Source organism: Ranitomeya variabilis, chromosome 3 (genome assembly GCF_051348905.1).
Source record: "Ranitomeya variabilis isolate aRanVar5 chromosome 3, aRanVar5.hap1, whole genome shotgun sequence".
Classification (NCBI taxonomy): Eukaryota; Metazoa; Chordata; class Amphibia; order Anura; family Dendrobatidae; genus Ranitomeya; species Ranitomeya variabilis.
In genome coordinates, this window is record NC_135234.1 from 584811969 (window position 1) to 584837465 (window position 25497).

Consider the following 25497-nt stretch of genomic DNA (forward strand, 5'->3'; position numbering starts at 1 on the left):
TGTCACCACTCAGGTGTTTGTAACTAAAAGAGCCATCTTGTGCATCACTAATGCTGCATTCTGTCAAGGTGGCTTTTTTATTTAGGGTCCCTTCCACCGCTGAAAGAATCATTTTTATAATTTGCCTTCCATACCTGTAGTTTGTCAGGGGGGCATGTCTTTCCTCCCAGGACACACGTGTACGCATGGCTCGAGATCCTGCCCCGCAGTCTCTTCTGATTTATTCACACTGTGGGGCTGGAAATTTTTGGCCACGCATACACACCGGCGCGTGAATGAAGACATCATGTGATGTCAGTGGAAGGGCAGCGCTAACTGCGCATGCTCAAGAAAAAAAATTACAGCGCAGGCGCTAGGGAGATAACTGAATGCTGAGGAGATGGCACCCAAGGGAAAGGATGAAATGACTGATGGCTGGGAGGTGTTTGTGTCCTGGGAGAAAAAAACATGCCCCCCGACAAACTGCAGGTATGGAGGGCAAATTATAAAAACGATTCTTTCAGCGGTGGAAGGGACCCTGTTATGGTTCTCAATGGCAAGAGAACATAGCCCAGCAAACATAAGAACTAGCTCTTGGAAGGATGGAAACTAAACTGACCATGAACTAAACCTGCCGCACAACTAACAGTAGCCGGGTAGCGTAGCCTGCGTTTTATCCCTAGACGCACAGCGCCGGCCGGAGGACTAACTAATCCTGGCAGAGGAAAATATAGTCCTGGCTCACCTCTAGAGAAATTTCCCCGAAAGGCAGACAGAGGCCCCCACAAATATTGGCGGTGATTTTAGATGAAATGACAAACGTAGTATGAAAATAGGTTTAGCAAAATTGAGGTCCGCTTACTAGATAGCAGGAAGACAGAAAGGGCACTTTCATGGTCAGCTGAAAACCCTATCAAAACACCATCCTGAAATTACTTTAAGACTCTAGTATTAACTCATAACATCAGAGTGGCAATTTCAGATCACAAGAGCTTTCCAGACACAGAAACGAAACTACAGCTGTGAACTGGAACAAAATGCAAAAACAAACAAGGACTAAAGTCCAACTTAGCTGGGAGTTGTCTAGCAGCAGGAACATGCACAGAAAGGCTTCTGATTACAATGTTGACCGGCATGGAAGTGACAGAGGAGCAAGGCTAAATAGCGACTCCCACATCCTGATGGAAACAGGTGAACAGAGAGGATGATGCACACCAGTTCAATTCCACCAGTGGCCACAGGGGGAGCCCAAAATCCAATTTCACAACAGTACCCCCCCCTCAAGGAGGGGTCACCGAACCCTCACCAGAACCACCAGGGCGATCAGGATGAGCCCTATGAAAGGCACGGACCAAATCGGAGGCATGAACATCAGAGGCAGACACCCAAGAATTATCCTCCTGACCGTATCCCTTCCATTTGACCAGATACTGGAGTTTCCGTCTGGAAACACGGGAGTCCAAGATTTTTTCCACAACGTACTCCAACTCGCCCTCAACCAACACCGGAGCAGGAGGCTCAACGGAAGGCACAACCGGTACCTCATACCTGCGCAATAATGACCGATGAAAAACATTATGAATAGAAAAAGATGCAGGGAGGTCCAAACGGAAGGACACAGGGTTAAGAATCTCCAATATCTTGTACGGGCCGATGAACCGAGGCTTAAACTTGGGAGAAGAAACCCTCATAGGGACAAAACGAGAAGACAACCACACCAAGTCCACAACACAAAGCCGAGGACCAACCCGACGCCGGCGGTTGGCAAAAAGCTGAGTCTTCTCCTGGGACAACTTCAAATTGTCCACTACCTGCCCCCAAATCTGATGCAACCTCTCCACCACAGCATCCACTCCAGGACAATCCGAAGATTCCACCTGACCAGAAGAAAATCGAGGATGAAACCCCGAATTACAGAAAAAGGGAGACACCAAGGTGGCAGAGCTGGCCCGATTATTGAGGGCAAACTCCGCTAAAGGCAAAAAAGCAACCCAATCATCCTGATCTGCAGACACAAAACACCTCAAATATGTCTCCAAGGTCTGATTCGTCCGCTCGGTCTGGCCATTAGTCTGAGGATGGAAAGCAGACGAGAAAGACAAATCTATGCCCATCCTAGCACAGAATGCTCGCCAAAATCTAGACACGAATTGGGTACCTCTGTCAGAAACGATATTCTCCGGAATACCATGCAAACGGACCACATTTTGAAAAAACAGAGGAACCAACTCGGAAGAAGAAGGCAACTTAGGCAGGGGAACCAAATGGACCATCTTAGAGAAACGATCACACACCACCCAGATGACAGACATCTTCTGAGAAACAGGAAGATCCGAAATAAAATCCATCGAGATGTGCGTCCAGGGCCTCTTCGGGATAGGCAAGGGCAACAACAATCCACTAGCCCGAGAACAACAAGGCTTGGCCCGAGCGCAAACGTCACAAGACTGCACGAAGCCTCGCACATCTCGAGACAGGGAAGGCCACCAGAAGGACCTTGCCACCAAATCCCTGGTACCAAAGATTCCAGGATGACCTGCCAACGCAGAAGAATGAACCTCAGAAATGACTTTACTGGTCCAATCATCAGGAACAAACAGTCTACCAGGTGGGCAACGATCAGGTCTATCCGCCTGAAACTCCTGCAAGGCCCGCCGCAGGTCTGGAGAAACGGCAGACAATATCACTCCATCCTTAAGGATACCTGTAGGTTCAGAATTACCAGGGGAGTCAGGCTCAAAACTCCTAGAAAGGGCATCCGCCTTAACATTCTTAGAACCCGGCAGGTAGGACACCACAAAATTAAACCGAGAGAAAAACAACGACCAGCGCGCCTGTCTAGGATTCAGGCGTCTGGCGGACTCAAGATAAATTAGATTTTTGTGGTCAGTCAATACCACCACCTGATGTCTAGCCCCCTCAAGCCAATGACGCCACTCCTCAAAAGCCCACTTCATGGCCAAAAGCTCCCGATTCCCAACATCATAATTCCGCTCGGCGGGCGAAAATTTACGCGAGAAGAAAGCACAAGGTCTCATCACGGAGCAATCGGAACTTCTCTGCGACAAAACCGCCCCAGCTCCGATTTCAGAAGCGTCGACCTCAACCTGAAAAGGAAGAGCAACATCAGGCTGACGCAACACAGGGGTGGAAGAAAAGCGGCGCTTAAGCTCCCGAAAGGCCTCCACAGCAGCAGGGGACCAATCAGCAACATCAGCACCCTTCTTAGTCAAATCAGTCAATGGCTTAACAACATCAGAAAAACCAGCAATAAATCGACGATAAAAGTTAGCAAAGCCCAAAAATTTCTGAAGACTCTTAAGAGAAGAGGGTTGCGTCCAATCACAAATAGCCTGAACCTTGACAGGATCCATCTCGATGGAAGAGGGGGAAAAAATATATCCCAAAAAGGAAATCTTTTGAACCCCAAAAACGCACTTAGAACCCTTCACACACAAGGAATTAGACCGCAAAACCTGAAAAACCCTCCTGACCTGCTGGACATGAGAGTCCCAGTCATCCGAAAAAATCAAAATATCATCCAGATACACAATCATAAATTTATCCAAATAATCACGGAAAATGTCATGCATAAAGGACTGAAAGACTGAAGGGGCATTTGAAAGACCAAAAGGCATCACCAAATACTCAAAGTGGCCCTCGGGCGTATTAAATGCGGTTTTCCACTCATCCCCCTGCTTAATTCGCACCAAATTATACGCCCCACGGAGATCTATCTTAGAGAACCACTTGGCCCCCTTTATGCGAGCAAACAAATCAGTCAGCAGTGGCAACGGATATTGATATTTAACCGTGATTTTATTCAAAAGCCGATAATCAATGCACGGCCTCAAAGAGCCATCTTTCTTAGCCACAAAGAAAAAACCGGCTCCTAAGGGAGATGACGAAGGACGAATATGTCCCTTTTCCAAGGACTCCTTTATATATTCTCGCATAGCAGCATGCTCAGGCACAGACAGATTAAATAAACGACCCTTAGGGTATTTACTACCCGGAATCAAATCTATGGCACAATCGCACTCCCGGTGCGGAGGTAATGAACCAAGCTTAGGTTCTTCAAAAACGTCACGATATTCAGTCAAGAATTCAGGAATCTCAGAGGGAATAGATGATGAAATGGAAACCACAGGTACGTCCCCATGCGTCCCCTTACATCCCCAGCTTAACACAGACATAGCTTTCCAGTCAAGGACTGGGTTATGAGATTGCAGCCATGGCAATCCAAGCACCAACACATCATGTAGGTTATACAGTACAAGAAAGCGAATAATCTCCTGGTGATCCGGATTAATCCGCATAGTTACTTGTGTCCAGTATTGTGGTTTATTGCTAGCCAATGGGGTGGAGTCAATCCCCTTCAGGGGTATAGGAGTTTCAAGAGGCTCCAAATCATACCCACAGCGTTTGGCAAAGGACCAATCCATAAGACTCAAAGCGGCGCCAGAGTCGACATAGGCATCCGCGGTAATAGATGATAAAGAACAAATCAGGGTCACAGAAAGAATAAACTTAGACTGTAAAGTGCCAATTGAAACAGACTTATCAAGCTTCTTAGTACGCTTAGAGCATGCTGATATAACATGAGTTGAATCACCGCAATAGAAGCACAACCCATTTTTTCGTCTAAAATTCTGCCGTTCACTTCTGGACAGAATTCTATCACATTGCATATTCTCTGGCGTCTTCTCAGTAGACACCGCCAAATGGTGCACAGGTTTGCGCTCCCGCAGACGCCTATCGATCTGGATAGCCATTGTCATGGACTCATTCAGACCCGCAGGCACAGGGAACCCCACCATAACATCCTTAATGGCATCAGAGAGACCCTCTCTGAAATTCGCCGCCAGGGCGCACTCATTCCACTGAGTAAGCACAGCCCATTTACGGAATTTCTGGCAGTATATTTCAGCTTCGTCTTGCCCCTGAGATAGGGACATCAAGGCCTTTTCCGCCTGAAGTTCTAACTGAGGTTCCTCATAAAGCAACCCCAAGGCCAGAAAAAACGCATCCACATTGAGCAACGCAGGATCCCCTGGAGCCAATGCAAAAGCCCAATCCTGAGGGTCGCCCCGGAGCAAGGAAATCACAATCCTGACCTGCTGAGCAGGATCTCCAGCAGAGCGAGGTTTCAGGGACAAAAACAACTTGCAATTATTTTTGAAATTTTGAAAGCAAGATCTATTCCCCGAGAAAAATTCAGGCAAAGGAATTCTAGGTTCAGATATAGGAACATGAACAACAAAATCTTGTAAATTTTGAACTTTCGTGGTGAGATTATTCAAACCTGCAGCTAAACTCTGAATATCCATTTTAAACAGGTGAACACAGAGCCATTCCAGGATTAGAAGGAGAGAGAGAGAGAAAGGCTGCAATATAGGCAGACTTGCAAGAGATTCAATTACAAGCACACTCAGAACTGAGGGAAAAAAAAAAAAAATCTTCAGCAGACTTCTCTTTTCTCTCCTTTCTCTGTCAATTAATTTAACCCTTTTCTGGCCGGTCAAACTGTTATGGTTCTCAATGGCAAGAGAACATAGCCCAGCAAACATAAGAACTAGCTCTTGGAAGGATGGAAACTAAACTGACCATGAACTAAACCTGCCGCACAACTAACAGTAGCCGGGTAGCGTAGCCTGCGTTTTATCCCTAGACGCCCAGCGCCGGCCGGAGGACTAACTAATCCTGGCAGAGGAAAATATAGTCCTGGCTCACCTCTAGAGAAATTTCCCCGAAAGGCAGACAGAGGCCCCCACAAATATTGGCGGTGATTTTAGATGAAATGACAAACGTAGTATGAAAATAGGTTTAGCAAAATTGAGGTCCGCTTACTAGATAGCAGGAAGACAGAAAGGGCACTTTCATGGTCAGCTGAAAACCATATCAAAACACCATCCTGAAATTACTTTAAGACTCTAGTATTAACTCATAACATCAGAGTGGCAATTTCAGATCACAAGAGCTTTCCAGACACAGAAACGAAACTACAGCTGTGAACTGGAACAAAATGCAAAAACAAACAAGGACTAAAGTCCAACTTAGCTGGGAGTTGTCTAGCAGCAGGAACATGCACAGAAAGGCTTCTGATTACAATGTTGACCGGCATGGAAGTGACAGAGGAGCAAGGCTAAATAGCGACTCCCACATCCTGATGGAAACAGGTGAACAGAGAGGATGATGCACACCAGTTCAATTCCACCAGTGGCCACAGGGGGAGCCCAAAATCCAATTTCACAACAGGACCCCAAATAAAAGAGCAACCTTGACAGAATGCAGCATTAGTGCTGCACAAGGTGGCTCTTTTAGTTACAAACGCCAGGGGGGTGACATGTTCCCTTTAAATAAAAAAGAATCTATACATGTTTGATATCTACATAATCGTACCGACTGAGAGAATCATGACAGGTCAGTTTAGCATTTAGCGAACATAGTAAAAAAAATAACTAAATTTGGAATTGCAATTTTGTTGCAATTTCACCGCACTTGGAATTTTTTCCTTGTTTTCCAGTACATTATATGGTAACATCAATGATGTCGCTCAAAAGTACAACTGCAAAAAACAACGTCTCACATGTCATATTGATGCAAAAATAAATATAGTATGGCTCTGAAGAAGGGGAGTGAAAAACAAAAAAAACAAAAATGGAAAATTGTAAGGTCGATAAGGAGTTAAAAACTGTCACTAAAAGCAGAGTCAGACTGCCATATTTCTCATGCGAGAATCTCATGGCACTGCACGGATTGGCCTGGCACCTCTCCTGACCTAAGCAAGACAGCGTGATGGATTACTTTACAGCTATCAAGCTCAGGTCAGGAGAGCCGACATCTAGTACAAGGTTTACAATGCGATTCTCGCACGAGAGATATGGCAGTATGTCTCTGCCCTTAGAGTGATATTCACAGGCGCCTCAACTAGAAAAGGCAAGGCTATATTTTTTCATGAATTTTTAAGTGATATCTATCTATCTATCCATGTATTTATGATCTATCTGTCTGTCTATCATTTCTGAAGATAAAAAGAAGCAGAACATTGAAAAGCAAAAAGGCTTGAGAAAAGTTTTGTAATAGGACTAAAACATTGTCACATTAGCTAATAATGTCCACACTTTTTTACTTTTTAGTGGCGTGCTGCCTCCTTCTATCTTTTTGTAATTGAAAAATTGCTCATATGCTCTTATTTAGCAAGCTGGTGAAAATGAAAAGGTTCAAAATAAAAAAATATATACCGTATTTTTCGGACTATAAGATGCACCGGACTATAAGACGCACCCAGGTTTTAGAGGTGGAAAACAGGGAAAAAATATTTGAAGCAAAAAAGGAGGTAAAATATTTAATAGCATAAACATACTATTATATGTGTTGTTATTACATTATAATAGTATGTTATTGTGTTGGAAGCTGCGGGTAGAAGATGGAGCTGCGGGACCAGTGTGGTGTCTGTAAAGTACTATATGAAGACGCTGGAGGGTGAGTATAAGAATGGGGGCACAGAGCTTACATTTAAAGCACCACTCCAGCACTGAAAAATAACACTGGAGTGCTGCTTTGAGATCCCATTGGGAGAACTATAACTCCCAGCATGTCCTGCAGATCCTATGGCATGCTGGGAGTTATAGTTCACCACAGAAGTGGCAGAGTGCTTTATTGTGTGTTGTAGTGACTAACCTTTTAATTGTGGCAGCCAGCCAGCTGTGGTGAAGTGAAATGCTGGAGCATCCCATCCTATGACACCACAGAGCGCTCCCTCTTGTTGCCTCTCCACAGCACAGGAGTAAGCTTGCAGATTGTAGTGTGGTGTCTGCAGGACCTGTGATGACATCAGAAGAGGGAGGGTTCTGTGCTACCATGTGATGCTCCAGCCCACCCACTCCTGACATCACACAGGTCCTTGTGCTGGAGCACACAGCACCCAGCACAGCCTCGGCAGGCAGGTATGCAGCAATCTCGTTTCCTCTGGCCCCTGCTGCTGCTGCCTCCTCCACCAGACACACAGATCTCCCCAGCTGCTGCAGGAATCCAGCGCTGGGGAAACCATGTGTGTCCCTGTGAAGGAGTATTCATTTGCTGCTCCTGGCTCACTGCTCAGCTGACAGGTGGGTGGGGAAGCAGCTAATGAATATTCACTGCACTTTAATGATCGGAACCATGTGGCTGATTCCAGGGCTGATTCCTGAAGCCTGGCAGGGACATTTTTCTGCCTCCTGCCTCCCAGTGCAATCCCACTCATTGCTGCCTCCTCCCCACGTTACATCCCTACCATAAGACGCACCCACACTTTCCTCCCAAATTTGGAGGAAAAAAAAGTGCATCTTATGGTCAGAAAAATACAGTACGTATACTCACCTTACTGCTCACCTTTTTGGCCCCTCCACTGTTTACTTTCAATTGTCTGGTCCCTGTGAAAAATTCTTCTCCCCTGCCTCTTGCACTGAAAATCCTATCAATCTCACGCTGAGTGGAGACTTCCATCTCTGATGAGGACACAGTCAGTTCTGTGCATGCACGTGCCAAGTCATGGCACATGTCATGATTATCATGATGTGGTGACCTTGTTGGGATTTCAGCAAAAGCAGTTGTTCATCATAAGAACTGACGTGGATTGGACTGGTCATGGTGAGAAGCATAAGGATCAGATAGATGAGCTGCAAGGTGAATATTGGTATTTTTTAAAATATATTTTTTACATTTTTACATATTATGTGTGTTATGCTCTAGGGTCTAGAGAGACCCCAGATCATATTAAAGGATATTACATTGAAGAAGAATAAAGTCTCCACAAATCAAATTTCCTGGGATAATCTGTATATACAGGCTAATTTGAATATTTTTTAATCCTAGACAAAACGTTTCCAAACTCTTCATGTAGTGATTAAAGTTTCATTTGCTTTGGCTCTTTTTGATATCATCCTTGTGGAAATTGTTACAAGTTGGTTATTGTGTATCCTAAACGTATGGTTATTATGAACATCTGTAAAAGTTTAGGATAATCATTTTCAATCTTTAGTTTTATGACACATCTAGGTTGCATAATTTAAGAAGGAATGGGCAGATGCAAAAGTCCTTGTACAAGAACAGTAAATTTGAATATTGTTCCTGAATAGTTAAGGCATTCACCATGTCTCTCTAACATTACACCAGCGATGTGAGATTTGCTCCTTATATGCCATCTATTAAATATAGGTTGCTTTTCAGGTAGCAGTGGACAGTGGGCTATGAGACCTGCACAGTTTGAATAGTATGTTTGCCTTGCACTCTGAATGAATGAACTCAATACTCTAAACACAGATTACTTAGAGCAATGATAGCAAGTCAATACCATTACTTGTCATGTTTCTCAAAACATTCATCACAATGTTTGTGGAGTGGTAGGATGCATTATCCTATCATTAGGGAATATTATTGACAATAAATGGTATACTTTGTCTGCTGCAATGTATAGGTACGTGAAAATTACACATTAACATACACATGTATTCCAAAGCTCAAGTTATACCAGCAGAATATTAGTTACAGGGTAAGAAATGCACCTAAGCATACACACATTACACTAGGCCAACTTATTTCATTGACACATAGTCCAGTTCCAATACTCACCAAATGTAGACCCTTTTTGTGATGAACATATGAGAGCAAAGAAACTTTGACTAGTATCAATCTATGCAGCCCTCTCTATGCACTAAGCTTCAATGTATTCTGACAACTTTCAAAGCCAGCATCATCTTTTTTTGCAATTTGTGGTAAAGTATCTTAATGATACTTAAACCACCATTAACCCATTGTCTTTCTTTGGGCTACTTTAGTGAGGTAATAACCATTGCATACATACAATCGCCTAGAATTTCGGCCATACCATCTTTATTCCAAGTTGTCTAGCCATCATTATTTACTAATTGTCTGTCATTGAAATCCTTACATTTTAAGAAATACATTTCAAGAACTAACTGAATCACTTACTGCTTTATACAGTATACTCCTTGACAGGTGCCATTGTGACAATCAATGTTTTTTACTTCACATGTTTTTGTGGTTTTGTATATGTATATTGCGAGAGATGGGCTCTGCAGTAAACGCTGGTTCACACACAGGACTTAGCAGGTTCCAACAAATATGCGTTTTATTAAAAAGAGTTCATAAACCATCAGGATTATAAAGTAAAACAGCCTTTTCCAGTTAAACAAAGATATCACAGAGCAAAGCAGAAAATAACAAGTCCATATAACACACAGGCTCAGCTATTTAAATGGGAGTCTTTTCCTCTGAGTCAAAAAGGGTTTGAGCAGAACATGCTAGGCTTTCTCACCTTGCAAAACACACAGGCAGAGTGAGACAGGCTTAGCTGCCTTAAGTCAAACCTTCCAAGACTTAGGCTGGAGGTAAGTGAGCAGCTGATCTGACTCAGCTCTTTCAGCTGCTCGTAAAACCCGGACCCATAATCCGGGTTCATAAAAACAACTCTCTGCACTGAATGGGCTGGAGCCTCCTTCCCAGGGTCCAACAACACCAAGGTTTAGCAGCTGAGGGACACATACCTCCCATCCATGACCTGTCTAGCTACCACCTTACAATATACTGTAAATATAAGTACATCTTTGTCACAATTTGCAACTTCTAAGAGCAATATAATGCTCTAAATCCTGGTTTATATTTTGTTTTGTTTCATGTTATGAGGGCAGTACATTAAACTTTTCAGAACTTATTATATTCATTTTATAATGTAACATCCAAATGTCATAGCGTTTTCAATATCGCTTGGTTTATCGGTTACATCATAGAAATTAATAGCATTGTGCATGACTTTCAAAAACTGAAAAGGAGATAAAAAAAACACTGATAAGTACAGAATATAGATGTCACTTATGCTTTCTGTTGCACAAAGAAAAGGTGCTCCGGTAATAGCCGGCAAACATGACAAGTCAAAAGTATTACTACAAACAGAGTTAGCATTGTATTTATTTTGACTATGCATGTCATCTTTATTCTATGTATTATTTAGTATACTTTGGAGAAATCTTTGAAAATGGTAGCTGTTCTAAATGAATTCCTTTTCATCAGTACAGTGTCTGCGAATGTATACTAGAAAAAATACATTTTAAATGTCATGAACATTTCTGATATGTTATATCCAATTTGCTTCTAAAAACATCCTTAAAGGACCTTTCAATCCAAACAAGCAAAAGGTCAAGAAAGTGTTTGGATTGGACAACTAAAATATCACTTAATTTAAGGCCCATTAAGACAGGTTGATAATTGCATTCTTGGGAACATCTGAAAAGTGCCTGCAATCATGTGACGAACCGGCAAAACACTTGATCGTTATATGAGATGATTTTTAAGCAGGCTTAAAAATTATCATTGTTGGCACCAAAGTGTCCTCTGTAAATAGGACTTTTGCTGCTAAGACCATGAAGTTTTATGTGCACCAATCTATCATAATAGCTATAGGTGAATGAATCTGATATTGTATTCAGAAAATCACGCAAATTCAATTTTCATTAAAGAGTTACAATGAAATTGTAATGTTCTTTGTTTTGCTTTGGAGTCTCTCTAAACCACAGAGCATGAAAAAAAAAAAGCATATTAAAAATATATATAAACGAAAAATACTTCACACCCACAGCCAGCCCTCATATCCTCAAGCCCTTCTACTTTTTGCCAAGTGCATCTTTTTGGCCTGCTTGATTTTAGCCTGTGACTTCCATCCTAGTAGGTCCTTATTCTTGCTCCAGTGAGTGCTATATATTTTTTTTACTCTTTTTCCAACCCTCTATGGTTCAGCAAAATGGCTTCCAGCTAGCCACTATGTAACACCCCAGGTAACCGATTGTTACAGTGGCATTGCTTTCCTCACAGGGAGAGTGATGTCTTGCTTGGAAGCTAGGAAGGATCCCTTTAACAAGTATTCAGTACATACAACACTGTTCTGACTCCAGGCCAGAAGGGTGAGCTCTACACTGACTTCAGGGGAGCTGCTCTCTCTCTGTTCGGGAGGAGGAGTTAGTAGCTAGGCAGTTGCTAGGCAGATGGAGTTGGACAGTTGGTGAGACAAGAGTGAGGAGTGAGGAAAGAAAGCTGGGGCCGTGCAGGCAAGTAATTCTGCAGCTCCTGTGAAGGAACAAAAGAGCAGAGCAACTTGTAAAGAGACTGAAAGGAGGAAGGAGCAAAGGTGAAGTGAAGAGCTGGAGAGAGAAGTTGTCACTGAACTTCCTCCACGCTGAGCGCAGATACCGGTAACCAGAAGACTGAGGTTGTGGGGGTAACTACATGCCCCACGGCAGAAACCAGCGGACAGCTGATTGCCAGTTACCTGTCCACCATTAACACCTGAGGACATAGAAGCAAATAGAGCCAGGGTCACGATAGAGATCCTGTAAAAAGGCTCAAGCTACCTGTCGTACGGGTAGTCTCCTATCTAAAGGGGACAGAGAGAAAATGTGAGGGCCTTGTGTGAAGCCTAAGGCAGCAAGGGACTACAACACCACAGCACTATAAGGAAGGCTTCCAACCCCACCTGGCCACCTGGTTAGAGGGATTCCCAATTCGCTTCCAGCTGGCCGGACCACACGAGCATCCGTGATCCCGTACCTTGGACTGTGGCTGCCTTGAACCAAGTAAAGAGACTACAAACCTGTGTCCTTCGTTTCTTACTACACCACCTACCACAATCTTCATCTATTACACCGTGAGCCCTGGGGACCTTGCTTCACCTGTGGGAAGCCATACCATCCCTGCTGCCATAACATCACCCCAGTAGACCACTTTAAGCAGCGTCGGTCACCCCTGACAGAATACCACAGGTGGCGTCACAAACTGTTATTATTCAACTAACCCCTTTAAAGACCATCCCTTTAATATGGGCGCCCAGGGCCATGGACTGGGTTGCCGCCACCATGACACATCCCTTTAAGTAACAGACCCTGTACCCAGTACCCCACGGCCCTGGTGGTCCTTCCAACTATGTTGCAGAAGTTGTGCATAGAGAATTGTAAAAAATAGTAGTATGTAGGATATTAATATTATTTCACTCTAGTTAGTTTACTCATTTCTAGTATTAATTATTGTTTTGGGCACATGAAAGTGCGGTCGGCATCAGCCAGTCTAAATGTAGCATACCCTTCCTACAACGATCCTCAGCTCTGAAACTACAAAATATGAAATTGTTGTCCAATATGATCCTCAAGTTGTCCAATATGATTCTCAGAAATGCAGAATATTTTAGCTAGCTGTGATTCTCAAATCTGAAGAACTTGCTATACAATTTCTAGTTACAATTGATTGAACTAGGTAATTCGGCAGCTAAGCTGGATCCTACACCGATAGCTGTTTTCTTTACTCAGACAAGGAAATAGTTTTTTATTGACTTAGCTACATGACAGTCTTTTACTTAAGTTGCATTTTATAGAAAAAAGGTTTTTTCTTTTTTTAATGGGTTTGGAAGAACAGCAATACTGACTGAATTTTCTGGAATTTGTTTTGGTTACATTGTTACTGTAGTAAAAATAATCTGAAAATTATGAAGATTTTGTTTTTCTCTTTTTGCACAATAAAAACACTTAAAAAAATAATTTTGTTTGGCTGTGTATAAAGACCCAACTCAAAAAAACAAGCAGAATGACAAATTATTTTGTTAAACAGCTGGTAGTTCTTATTGGCATTATTGTGAAATAAAAAAAACTTGTTCCTCCAAGTATCTTCAGTTTTATATTAGGTCTTTTAGTTGCTGTGTCTGGAATATTTGCTCCTGCTCCTTGCTTCTGAATCCTAATCCCTTGGCATGCACCTGGACACTAATCATACCATAATCTGGTTCTGATATTAAAGACTGACCGTCACTTCCAAACATAATTCTATTCTAAACAGATGCATACTAAGAAGAGCGATTTGCTTCTGAGCCTGGTCTGCATTTTAAGCTTGTTCCTGAGTTCAATTACCGTATATACTCGAGTATAAGCCAAGATTTTCAGCCAATTTTTTTAGGCTGAAAGTGCCCCTCTCGGCGTATATTCGAGTCATTGTCCCAGGGGATCAGCAGGGGAGCGGCAGGAGTGGGGGCTGTCACATCATACTCACCCCCACCTGACACATCTCTGCACGTCCCTACTTCTCAGATGGTCTCTGGCACCTGCAGCTCTTCCTGTGTTTAGCGGTCACATGGTACCACTCATTAAAGTAATGAATATAGGCGTGGATCGCATATTCATTACTTTAATGAGCAGTACCATGTGACTGCTGAACACATGATCAAGCTGTCGGTGCATGTCGGAGACCATAGGAGAAGCAGGGACTTGCAGAGACCGCTCCAGGAAGGGGTGAGTATGACGGGGTAGGGTGAGCCATGCAATATTCACCTGTCCCCGTTCCACCGCCACGCTGTGTCTTCCACATCCTCTGGCTGTGACATTCAGGTCAGAGGGCGCGATGATGTGTTTAGTGCACGCACTCTGCCTGAACAGTCACTGCAGAGAGCCGGAAGACACAGCGGCACGCAGCGGTGGAACAGGGAAAGTTGAATATCGCAAGTGCCAGGGGCCTTGAGCCAGTGGTGACTTCGGCACCTGGCCCCCATAGTGTGCCAGTGTCCCCGTCTGCTCAGGACACTAGCACCTGGTGCTCAGCGATGAGAGGTGAGTATGTATTTTTTTTTTTATCACAGCAGCATATAGGGTTAAATTATGCACTGGAGCAACGTATGGAGCCATCAAGCTTTATGGAGCAGCATATAGGGCATATTATTGTATGGAGCATCTTACGGGGCCATCATTAACCTTTGTGCTGCATTATATGGGGCATATTTTAATATGGAGCATCTTATGGGGCCATCATTAACCTTTGTGCAGCATTATATGGGACATATTTTAATATGGAGCATCTTATGGGGCCATCATGAACTGTATGGAGCATTATGTGGGGCTCCTGATTCAATATGGATATTCAAAAACATTTATCCTACTGATGTCTCCATCAATTTTACTTTTATTGGTATCTATTTTTATTTTTGAAATTTACCAGTAGCTGCTGTATTTCCCACACTAGGCTTATACTCGAGTCAATAAGTTTTCCAGTTTTTTGCGGCAAAATTAAGGGCCTTGGCTTATACTCAAGTATATACCGTACTTGGTCTGTCTGTGTTCTAAATTTAAGCTGTTATTATATTTTCTGATCTTTATGTTGATGGCATCAGCTCTGTGTCCATGGATGGGCTTAATAAATCCTGAGATTATTTAGCCTAGTTTTTCTTTACTTTTCTCCTTTGAAACTATTTCTTGTCAACAAGATTTTAAAAACCAAAGTTTTGTCTTGTTCCTCTTATGCTATGTATTTCTGGCAGGAAAATTCTGATGACATTGAATCTTTGTATCAGTTCTTGTTTGGTTCCCTACAACCATGTCTTGTATCTGACTCCTCTATAACCTGAAATGTGCATATCATAAAATGCATGGCGAGTCAGGCTGAAGGATGCATTGTGCAAAATTGACCTTTGGTGCCATTACCCCATTATTTTTTACTCAGTTTCACCAGTACAAATGTATGGATTGGAGATTGTTTTTTCTGTCTTTCCTGTTCAAATGATCTACTGAATTTCTATTTTAGCAGAGGTCTAAAGGGTAAGGTTTCTCCTTGTGGAGAGTGACATACCAGCTCTGGCTTGTCAAGGTAAGGAGGCTTATTCACCGTGCAATGCTCCTCTGGGAAATTTAATATGCAAATTGCCTCTTCAGAGAAAAAGAGGACTTGATTTCTATAGCGTCATTTACTTCCAACAGGTGGCGCTATAGAGTTCACATGCTCTTCTCTCTAAAGAGGCAATTTGCATATTTTAGCAGATTCACTGATTATCAGTGGTACCCCAGCATAAACTCCTCAACATTGAAATTACAACTCCAATAAGGAAAAGTCATGGAATTCTGGAAATCAATGGGTGAATGGACATGTTAATGATATGCAAATGATGTTCTCCCATGTCAAATGCTCTTACGCCTGCAAATCTTCATCATCCACGTCTGGCAGCCCCCTTTGCAATTCCGAATTAGTGATGTCACAAATATGCTACATGGAAGCTAAAGTCAGAGCCATTGCAGGCCATGATAGCATTTTTAAGCCATGCAGGCTGCTTACTGTAGCAAAAGCATTATGCAGCCTGGTGTGTCTGAGTTTAAAGACTGCTGCTTTGACACTTTGAAGTAATGGCTACACCACTGGTTTAAAGACCAAATGTATGTAATACCAAACTGTGTACCTGGAATGAAGACTAAAGTTAAAAAGGATACATCTTCATTACAGTCTCTTACGGCCCCCCGAGGAAGCGATAGCGAAACGTGCGTTGGGGCCTCGGCACGATGCACAGGCATCCACAATATTGAGACATGGGTAAGAGGTTTTGCGATTTGTATCTTTGTCAGCATTAAGGGGCCCTTTTACATGTAGCCGCTTGGTGATATACAGTGTCATGAGTGCTTGTCATTTTTATATAGAATAGGGGATGTTTCACGTGATATACCTATAGAAGAGTTTTTATATGACGTGGCTCAGACCCACTAGTATGTCCCGTTTGGCTCTTCCTTTTCCCATTGGTCTATAGTTCAGGATATATAACACGGCTTCTATGCTATTTGACGGTATTGTTTCCTGTTCTAATTATTATTTTTTGCCTGTGTGGTCGCACCATGGTTGCATTGTCATTCTCTGGTTTTAAACCATTTTCATTATTTTTGTGATGTAATTTATTTGTACAGTAATTTTTGAATAATTTTCTTGCCCTGTTATAATTGTGAAAAATAAAGTTCTTTTTGCACTTTTGTACCAACTGGACTGTTATGATATTTTTCATTTAAAAACAAATATGTTTATTTGATTTACTAATTAGGGATTCAAGCTCCCATAGGTTCTTTATTGCTTATCATTGTTGCATGGAGAGTGCTCTCTAAATATGTTTCTTTCATTCCATTCTGGATCTTGTTATGTTTTCATTACAGTCTCCATTGCAGTCTTGCTAATGGTAATGTGGAGAACCTGTGGCTTAAAATTTCTACTATAGCCTGCAGTGTTTACTGAATTGTCTTCCATTGAACACATCTGGAACATAATTGGTTAGCAAATGCAAAGAGAGGTGCCAACAATGGATCTTGATATTTTTGCATGCCCAAGTGCAATTTTATGTTGAGGAGTATTTTCCTGGAATAGTTCTACAGATCATAGACAAAGTTGCTTAAAGATTTGTGGACCTCTGACCATGTGTGTTTCTGAGAGATTCTGACTCTCTAGCATTTTTCCTTTTATTCACAGTCAATTCTCTTAAATGAAAATTAACCCTTCAGCTGTTGCTTTTAACTACAACTTACTTTTTCAGCCTTTTGTTGACCCTGACATAACTTTTTTATGTGTATTGCTTCCATTAATTTTAAATTAGTTATTTTTTAAAAATTTTAACTTTTAACTTTTTATGCATTCTACTAGATGGTGGCCCGATTCTAACGCATCGGGTATTCTAGAATATGCATGTCCACATAGTATATAGCACAGCCACGTAGAATATTGCCCAGCCACGTCGTATATTGCCCAGCCACGTAGTATATTGCCCAGCCACGTAGTATATTGCCCAGCCACATAGTATACTGGCCAGTTACGTAGTATATTGCCCAGTCACGTAGTATATTGCCCAGCCACGTAGTATATTGCCCAGCCACATAGTATATTGCCCAGCCACGTAGTATACAGCACAGAGCCACATAGTATATTGCCCATTGATGTAGTATATTGCCCAGCCACGTAGTATATTGCCCAGCCACATAGTATACAGCACAGAGCCACGTAGTGTATTGCCCAGCCATGTAGTATGTAGTATATTGCCCAGCCATGTAGTATATTGCCCAGTCACGTATTATATTGCCCAGCCATGTAGTATATAGCACAGCCCATGTAGTATATTGCACAGCCCACGAAGTATATTGCACAGCCCACGCAGTATATTGCACAGGCCATGTAGTATATTGCCCAGCCCACGTAGTATATAGCAATGTGGGCATCATATCTGTTATGGACTGGTAATTTAGGAGCAACATGAGACTAGCTCTGGGCAGGTGGTAACTATACAGACCGCAGTCCCTGATCTTAACACAACACTAGCAGTAGCCGTGGAATGTTCCTGTCACTCCCTGGACATCTCATCACAGCCAGAGAACTAGCTACCCCTAAAGGTAGAAACAGGAAAGCTATCTTGCCTCAGAGAAAATCCCCAAAGGATAGGACAGCACCCCACAAATATTGGCTGTGAGAGGAGAAGGAAATGACATACGTAGTATGAAACAAGATTCAGCAAAGGAGGCCAATTCTAGCTAAATAGACAGTAAGGAAAGAAACACTGTGCGGTCAGTAATAAAAACTAGAAAAAGTCCACCGCAGAGATATGCAAAAATCTCCAAACCTGACTAAAGATGTGGAGGGCAAAATCTGCAGCCCAGAGCTTCCAGCTTAGCTAAATAGATACATACTGATAAGCTGGACAAATGAACAAAACATAAATGTGCTGAACAATAAGTCCACAACAAGTGGACTGCAAAAGGACAAGCAAGGACTTAACTTAGCTGAACGGGTCAGAGTGTCAGGGAAATCCAAGAGCCGTGCCTCCAGGCAAGAACAATTGGCAACTGGCATTGATTGAGGGATAAAGCCAGACTAAAATAGCCGAGCAGAAAGAAGATCAGTGGAAGCAGCTGCTGATACTAAATCCAAGAAGCAGCTATACCACTCAAAACCACAGGAGGGAGCCCAAGAGCAGAATTCACAAAAGTGCTACTTACAACCACCGGAGGGAGCCCAAGAGCGGAATTCACAACACATATCTCTGTTAAAAAATAAAATAAAATAAAAAATTGCTATATACTCACCTTCCGGAGCCCACGGATCCAAGCGAAGTGGTTACCGACGCTGCTCGTGCGCTCCGGTCTCAAGAGTGCATTGTGGTCTCGAGAGATGATGACATAGCAGTCTCGCAAGACCACTACGCCATCATCTCGCGACATCTCAGCATGGACCGGTTGCCGGAGCGTCGCGAGCGGGAAAGGCCTGTTGTCGATCCGGGGGCCGACGGATGGTGAGTATATAACCATTTTTTATTTTTTTTATTATTTTTAACATTAGATCGTTTTAATATTCATATAAAAAATGGTAAAAAGTTTGTCACACAGGGTTAATAGCAGTAGTAACGGAGTGCATTACACGGCGGCATAACGCGGTCCGTTACCGCTGCCATTAACCCTGTGTGAGGGCAGACTGGAGGGGAGTACAGAGCGGCCACTGACTGCGGGGAGGAAGGAGTGGCCATTTTTCCACCAGACTGTGCCCGTCGCTGATTGGTCGTGGCTGTTTTGCCACGACCAATCAGCGACTTGGATTACATGACAGACAGAGGCCGCGACCAATGAATATCCGTGACAGACAGCAGGACAGACAGACAGACGGAAGTGACGCTTAGACAATTATATAGTAGATGTTCTGTTGTTAATAAAATATGGCCATAAGAGATTTAAAAATTCTATCATTCTTGTTTTCTTTACATTTTACACAGCATCCCAACATTTTTGGATTTGGGGTTGTTTAAGAATGGTACACTAGACATGTGTGGCCTCAGTCAATGAAAATGAACTAAGCGAGGCTAGGCATATCTAGTCAGAATGTGGACAGAACTATACAAATCGCATGCTTGTGCTGACATGACTATCCACTGGCAAAGGAGAATCCTAAAAGTGTGCAGTGCATTAGTTGTGAGAATTCAGAAGCCTGCAATGTCAGAATTCAGCTCTGCAGGTACCAGTAGTCATCACATGGACACTTCACTCATATGCGACTTTCATACTTGTGGTCTTGTGACAACGAGCTTCTCTTTCTGCTTCTCGTTTTTTCACTGAACATTGAGGGCATTAGGAGAAGAGCTCGTGGGTACATGACTAAGTGTGCAAATTGCACATGTCCTTGGGAGGGGCACCAAACTGAATTCTTGCCCTGGATGCCAGAAAACCTAGTTACACCTCTGTGTATGGGACAGGGTTACTAAAATAGTACAGTAGGGAACAAGCAAGAGGATGTCCAGGTGTGTAGGGTCTACAATCAGAGTTCTGCCAATTAGTCATTTAGTGTAGGATCATTAATGGCATCGCCAACAGGAATAGTACAGTATTGTTGTAGAACACAATCGACAGGTTGGAGAGTAGTGGCAATGGCAGCAGCCAAACAATATAGAATATGCTGGGACTGGCAAGAAGTAAGGCTTCCTTAGCTAACTGTGGGAGGCACTTGCACAGGTGGGAGAGCACTGGCTTTGTAGTAAGTGGAGAATGATCTTATGATCATTTGTGAAGTTGGCATGCATTTGCTCATGGAAAGCTTCACCAAGAGAGGAACACAGTTATCCTGAAAATGTGCCAATATTTACTCTCTTTTGTAGCCAGGAAAAAAATCTCACATTTTGCTTTCAGAGCAAGAATCTAAAAGCATGGCTTTCCCAAAAACTTCTCTTTACTTGATGCTAATGCAATGCCTGTCATCCTACAAGCAATCAAGCATAAAGCTTGCCATGCTCTCAACAAGACTAAGACTATTTACTATTTGTACCTTGCTTTGACAATTTGTTGTCATGGTAAGCATGGTCATTGTCATCATCAGTCACTTTTACCATGCTAAAGCCTGAAATAATTCAATGTTTGCTTCAACATCTAGCTGATGCTGCTTATCCTCCTCCCCTTTCCTATACATATTGTTGGCATGCAAAATTGACTTTGAGGGTCCCAGCAGCCCCAGCAAATGAATATGTGTAAGTTGCTGTTCTTGATCCATCCCTTATTGCATCCTAATGATTTCTCTTTTCACATGTAAATATGAAGGGGATTATATTATGGCACAATTATTTCCACTGACAAAATAAGTAGCCTCTTTAAAGAGATTCATTAGGCCACTTGCATCTCTCATCAGCTGACAATGGTGGATTTCAGAGTAACACAGATTCCAGTACTGCATTAACTAATCAGGCACTGCTTTATGCCGTTTGTATAGGTGCTTCAACATGTGCAATAGGATAACAGTCAAACAAATTTTGTGCAAATTTTTAGGTCTCACCGCTGGGATAATTCCCTTTGGTGTGATTGTAACATAGCCAACATTTTGTAACATTGCAACAATGTTTAGTGGTGGATCAATCATCACAAAATTAGAAATTATTTGCAATTAGTGTCCTGCAGCAAATTATATCTACAATTTTACAGTAGTTTTATGGTTTCACTTTTTTTTAACAAAAATTTATTTTATTTTGGTTCTGGATAGTCATGGCGATGCTTCTCCACACACTGGAGAATAAACTGTTACTCATCTTTGTGAATGCTCAATGACGAATTGAATGTACTCAAGAGTGCAAAGGAGTGTTTGGCGGCATCATTCACAATTTTTATTCGTGCCACTTTTGAGGATGCGTCTATGTAACTTGCATTAGTGTGCCACAGACAAGGATCTTAATGAAGAAAATATTGGTTTATTTCCAGCGCAATGAAGTTTCTTTGTGTTGGATGACATGAAGTGATGACTAGTGTTGAGCGATACCTTCCGATATTTGAAAGTATCAGTATCGGATTGGATCGGCCGATATCCAAAAAATATCGGATATCGCCGATACCGATACCCGATACCAATACAAGTCAATGGGACACAAATATCGGAAGTGATCCTGGATGGTTCCCAGGGTCTGAAGGAGAGGAAACTCTCCTTCAGGCCCTGGGATCCATATTCATGTAAAAAATAAAGAATACAAATAAAAAATATGGATATACTCACCCTCGGACGAGCCCTGGCTGTCACCGCTGCAAGCGTCTGCCTCCGTTCCTAAGAATGCAGAGTGAAGGACCTTCGATGACGTCGCGGCTTGTGATTGGTCGCGTGACCGCTCATGTGACCGCTCACACGACCAATCACAAGCCGCGACGTCATCGCAGGTCCTACACTCACTGCATTCTTAGGAACGGAGGCTGCCGGTTGCACCGCTGAGGTCCAGGGTCTGTCGGAGGGGTGAGTATATCCATATTTTTAATTTTTATTCTTTATTTTTTACATGAATATGGATCCCAGGGCCTGAAGGAGAGCCTCCTCTCCTCCAGACCCTGGGAACCATACGCACCGCACACGCCTGGGAACTTATAGGAACTTCCGATTTCCGATATCACAAAAATATCGGAACTCGGTATCGGAATTCCGATACTGCGAATATCGTCCGATACCCGATATTTGCAGTATCGGAATGCTCAACACTAGTGATGACGCTTCTTATGTGGCACAAAGTCTTTGGCAAGCTGCAAGCTGGCTGAGCCAACATCGTTGTCTTCCTTCTGCAGAGCCAGTACCATCTCAACCTTTTCTGTGGGTGGAACCTCACTGTCAAAAAAATCCATACCCACCATAATCTCATTGAGGTACCACAGGTGTCTGTTGAAAGTTTTTATTGCTGCCTCAGCAACAGGCATATTGATTCCTTGTGCTATGAGATCTTGTAGTAATGTCAAGTCATTTTGCAGTGATGTGGCTGGGATTTGACAGAGTTACCTAGCATTCAAGTATAAGCAGACAGTAAATGTGCCAAAGATTTTTTAACTCAGTCATAGTTAAATGAAATATGTGATGAAATATCGAGATCTTCAGAATGTATATCACTTTGGCAATCCATCAGGCCAAATGGTAGGCACCTGGAGTATTGATCTGTAAGTCTGGGTTTGCCAGCACACCAAGGAACATGGGAGCTAGTGTTAATTCCTTTTTATCATGTCTTTGATGGTATTGTTCAAGCTGATTGGTGCAAAATTAATCTAGACACTAGTGATGAGCGAGCACAAAAATGCTTGGGTGCTCGTTGCTCGGGTCGAGCAAATTGGAATACTCAGGTACTCGGACAGAACAAAGAGCCCAATGTTAGTCTATGTGAGACCCAAGCATTTTTATTGCGATACCCCTCGGGGGTCAATTTAAGGTCTAAAAACATCTAAAATGATTGAAACACTGCTCAAATGACATGGAAACCTCATGGGCATTGCTCCTGGAAGCATGTCTGTCTCCTAGGTGACAGCTGTAAACAATTTTGCCAGAGTTTCACGCCATTTTTACAGGTGTACCAAAAAACATACAAAACCAAAATGGATTTTTCTGGGAAATATGTTAAGGTACATCCTTTCCAGTCTAATGACTTGTATATAAGGCAAAATAATTAACCCCAGACCAAAATGTTCCTCCACCACTTGGGGTATGTTCACATGCAGCCTTAGCTGACCATGTGGTGTGTGACACATAAGCAGACACATCTTGTTTCATTTATGAAAGAGGGACTCACAAAGCCTCTTTTTAGAGGGGCATCAGGTGGCATTAATATTCTTAAAGGGCCATTATTAAACAGTGGGTTTCCTATGCTGTTATTACCAATGCAGTGAGTGGCTGGTCAGCCAAGAATTACGACATACCCCAATACCCCTTTCATGAGAGGAACAGGAGGGCATCCTGAAAAAAGTTGCATTGAAAGCAAGACCTGCCCTGCTATCAAGTCACATGCACCCCAGAAGCCTCCGAACACAGATACTGGATGGCCACAGGAAAACCCACTTCAAATTATTCATTTTGTATTCCCATACTGTTTTCTTATGCATTGACTGCAAGGCCTGCCCTGCTACCAAGTCATATGCACCCCAATAGGCCTTTGAAACCACATACTGGATGACCACAGGCAAATCCACTTCACATCATTCATTTTGTACTCCCATACTGTTTTCTTATGCATTGACTGCAAGGCCTGCCCTGCTACCAAGTCATATGCACCCCAAAAAGCCTTTGAACTCAGGTACTGGATGGCCACAGGAAAACCCATTTCACATTCTTCAGTTGTTCCTGTCATACTGTTTCCTTATGCATTGAATGCAAGGGCCGGCTTGGCCCAAATTTGCACACACCCTAATCATCCTTAGAAGAAACATGGAGTGGAGAAGGGCCTCATTAAAAAACTGTCCCATTACAAAGGAGCAGGTCTCCTAGACTCCTGGGGGAACACATCAACATACTGTGTAAATATTTTTAATACAAGCATCATAAACACCCTTGCAAAAAACTAGAGTGGCTGTAGAAGCACGGAACATCTTAACCCTGGTGATCTAGTGGCGGTGGATGATGAGACGTGGAGGAAGGCCTCATTAAAAAATAGGTCCAATGTAAAGGAGCGGGTCTCCTAGACTTGGAATGCCCATACACTAAGTGCATGGGCAGACAAACATTTCCCCATGGTGAGGGTCAATTTTTTTCTTTTTAAATTGTTTATGGGCATCATAAACACACTTGCAAAAAACTAGAGTGGCTGTAGCAGCACGGAACACGATAACCCTAGTGATCTAGTGGTGGTGGATGATGAGACATGAAGGAAGGCCTCATTAAAAAATAGACCCAATTTGAAGGAGCAGGTCTCCTAGATTAGGAATGCCCATGCACTAAGCGCATGGGCTGACAAACATTTCCCCACGGGGGGTACAGTTTTTTAAAAAAATGTATGGGGATCACAGACATCCTTGCCATAAAATTGACTGGCTGTAGCAGCATAGAACACGTTCACCCTGGTGCTCTAGTGGTGGTGGATGATGAGGATGAGGGTAAGGAGGAGGATAACACCAATTAGCCAAAATCAGGAAGTGTATACCCATGTGTGGGTGTGAAGAGGTGCATGGGAATACACCCCCAAAAAGACATTGTATTGGACAATATGTTTCACTGTCATTTGGTGGTGTAGAGAAGCCTGGCCAAATCCAGCCCTTCTTCATTTTTATAAGAGTCAGCCTGTCTGCATTTTCTGTTGACATGTGAATGCACTTATCTGTGATAATTCCACCAGCGGCACTAAAAACCCGCTCTGACAAAATGCTAGTGGCAGGGCAGGCCAGGACCTCCAAGGCGTAGAGAGTCAGTTCATGCCATGTGTCCAGCTTGGCTACCCAAAAATTAAAAGGCACATAGGAATCATGGAGGACATTGGTACAGTCAGCAAGGTACTCCCTCGGCATCTTAGAAAACATTCCATTCCTTGTGACATTACCCCACGCTTCAGGGCCAGGGCGATGGGAGGGTCTGTGAAAACTGTCCCAGAACTTTGTTATTGTTCCCCTCCCTCTGATGGATTGGAGTTGTGTCTCCCTCGCCTGTACTCTTTGGTTGTCCAACAAACTGTTATGTCTGCCACCAGCGTTTTGAGATGGGAGTTTTTTTTACTAATTCTACAACAATGGCCCTCTGGTAATGCTGCATTTTAGTACACCTGTCTGCCTCTGTAAGAAGATATTGAAAGTTCTCCTTGTAGCGTGGGTCTAAAAGTGTCACTACCCAGTAATGACTGTCACCCAAAGTTTTTACAATACGAGGGTCATGGGAAAAGCAGCACAACATAAAGTCAGCCATGCCATGCCAGACTGGTAACAAGCAAGCCTTCTGTGTCCTCACCAATAGGAT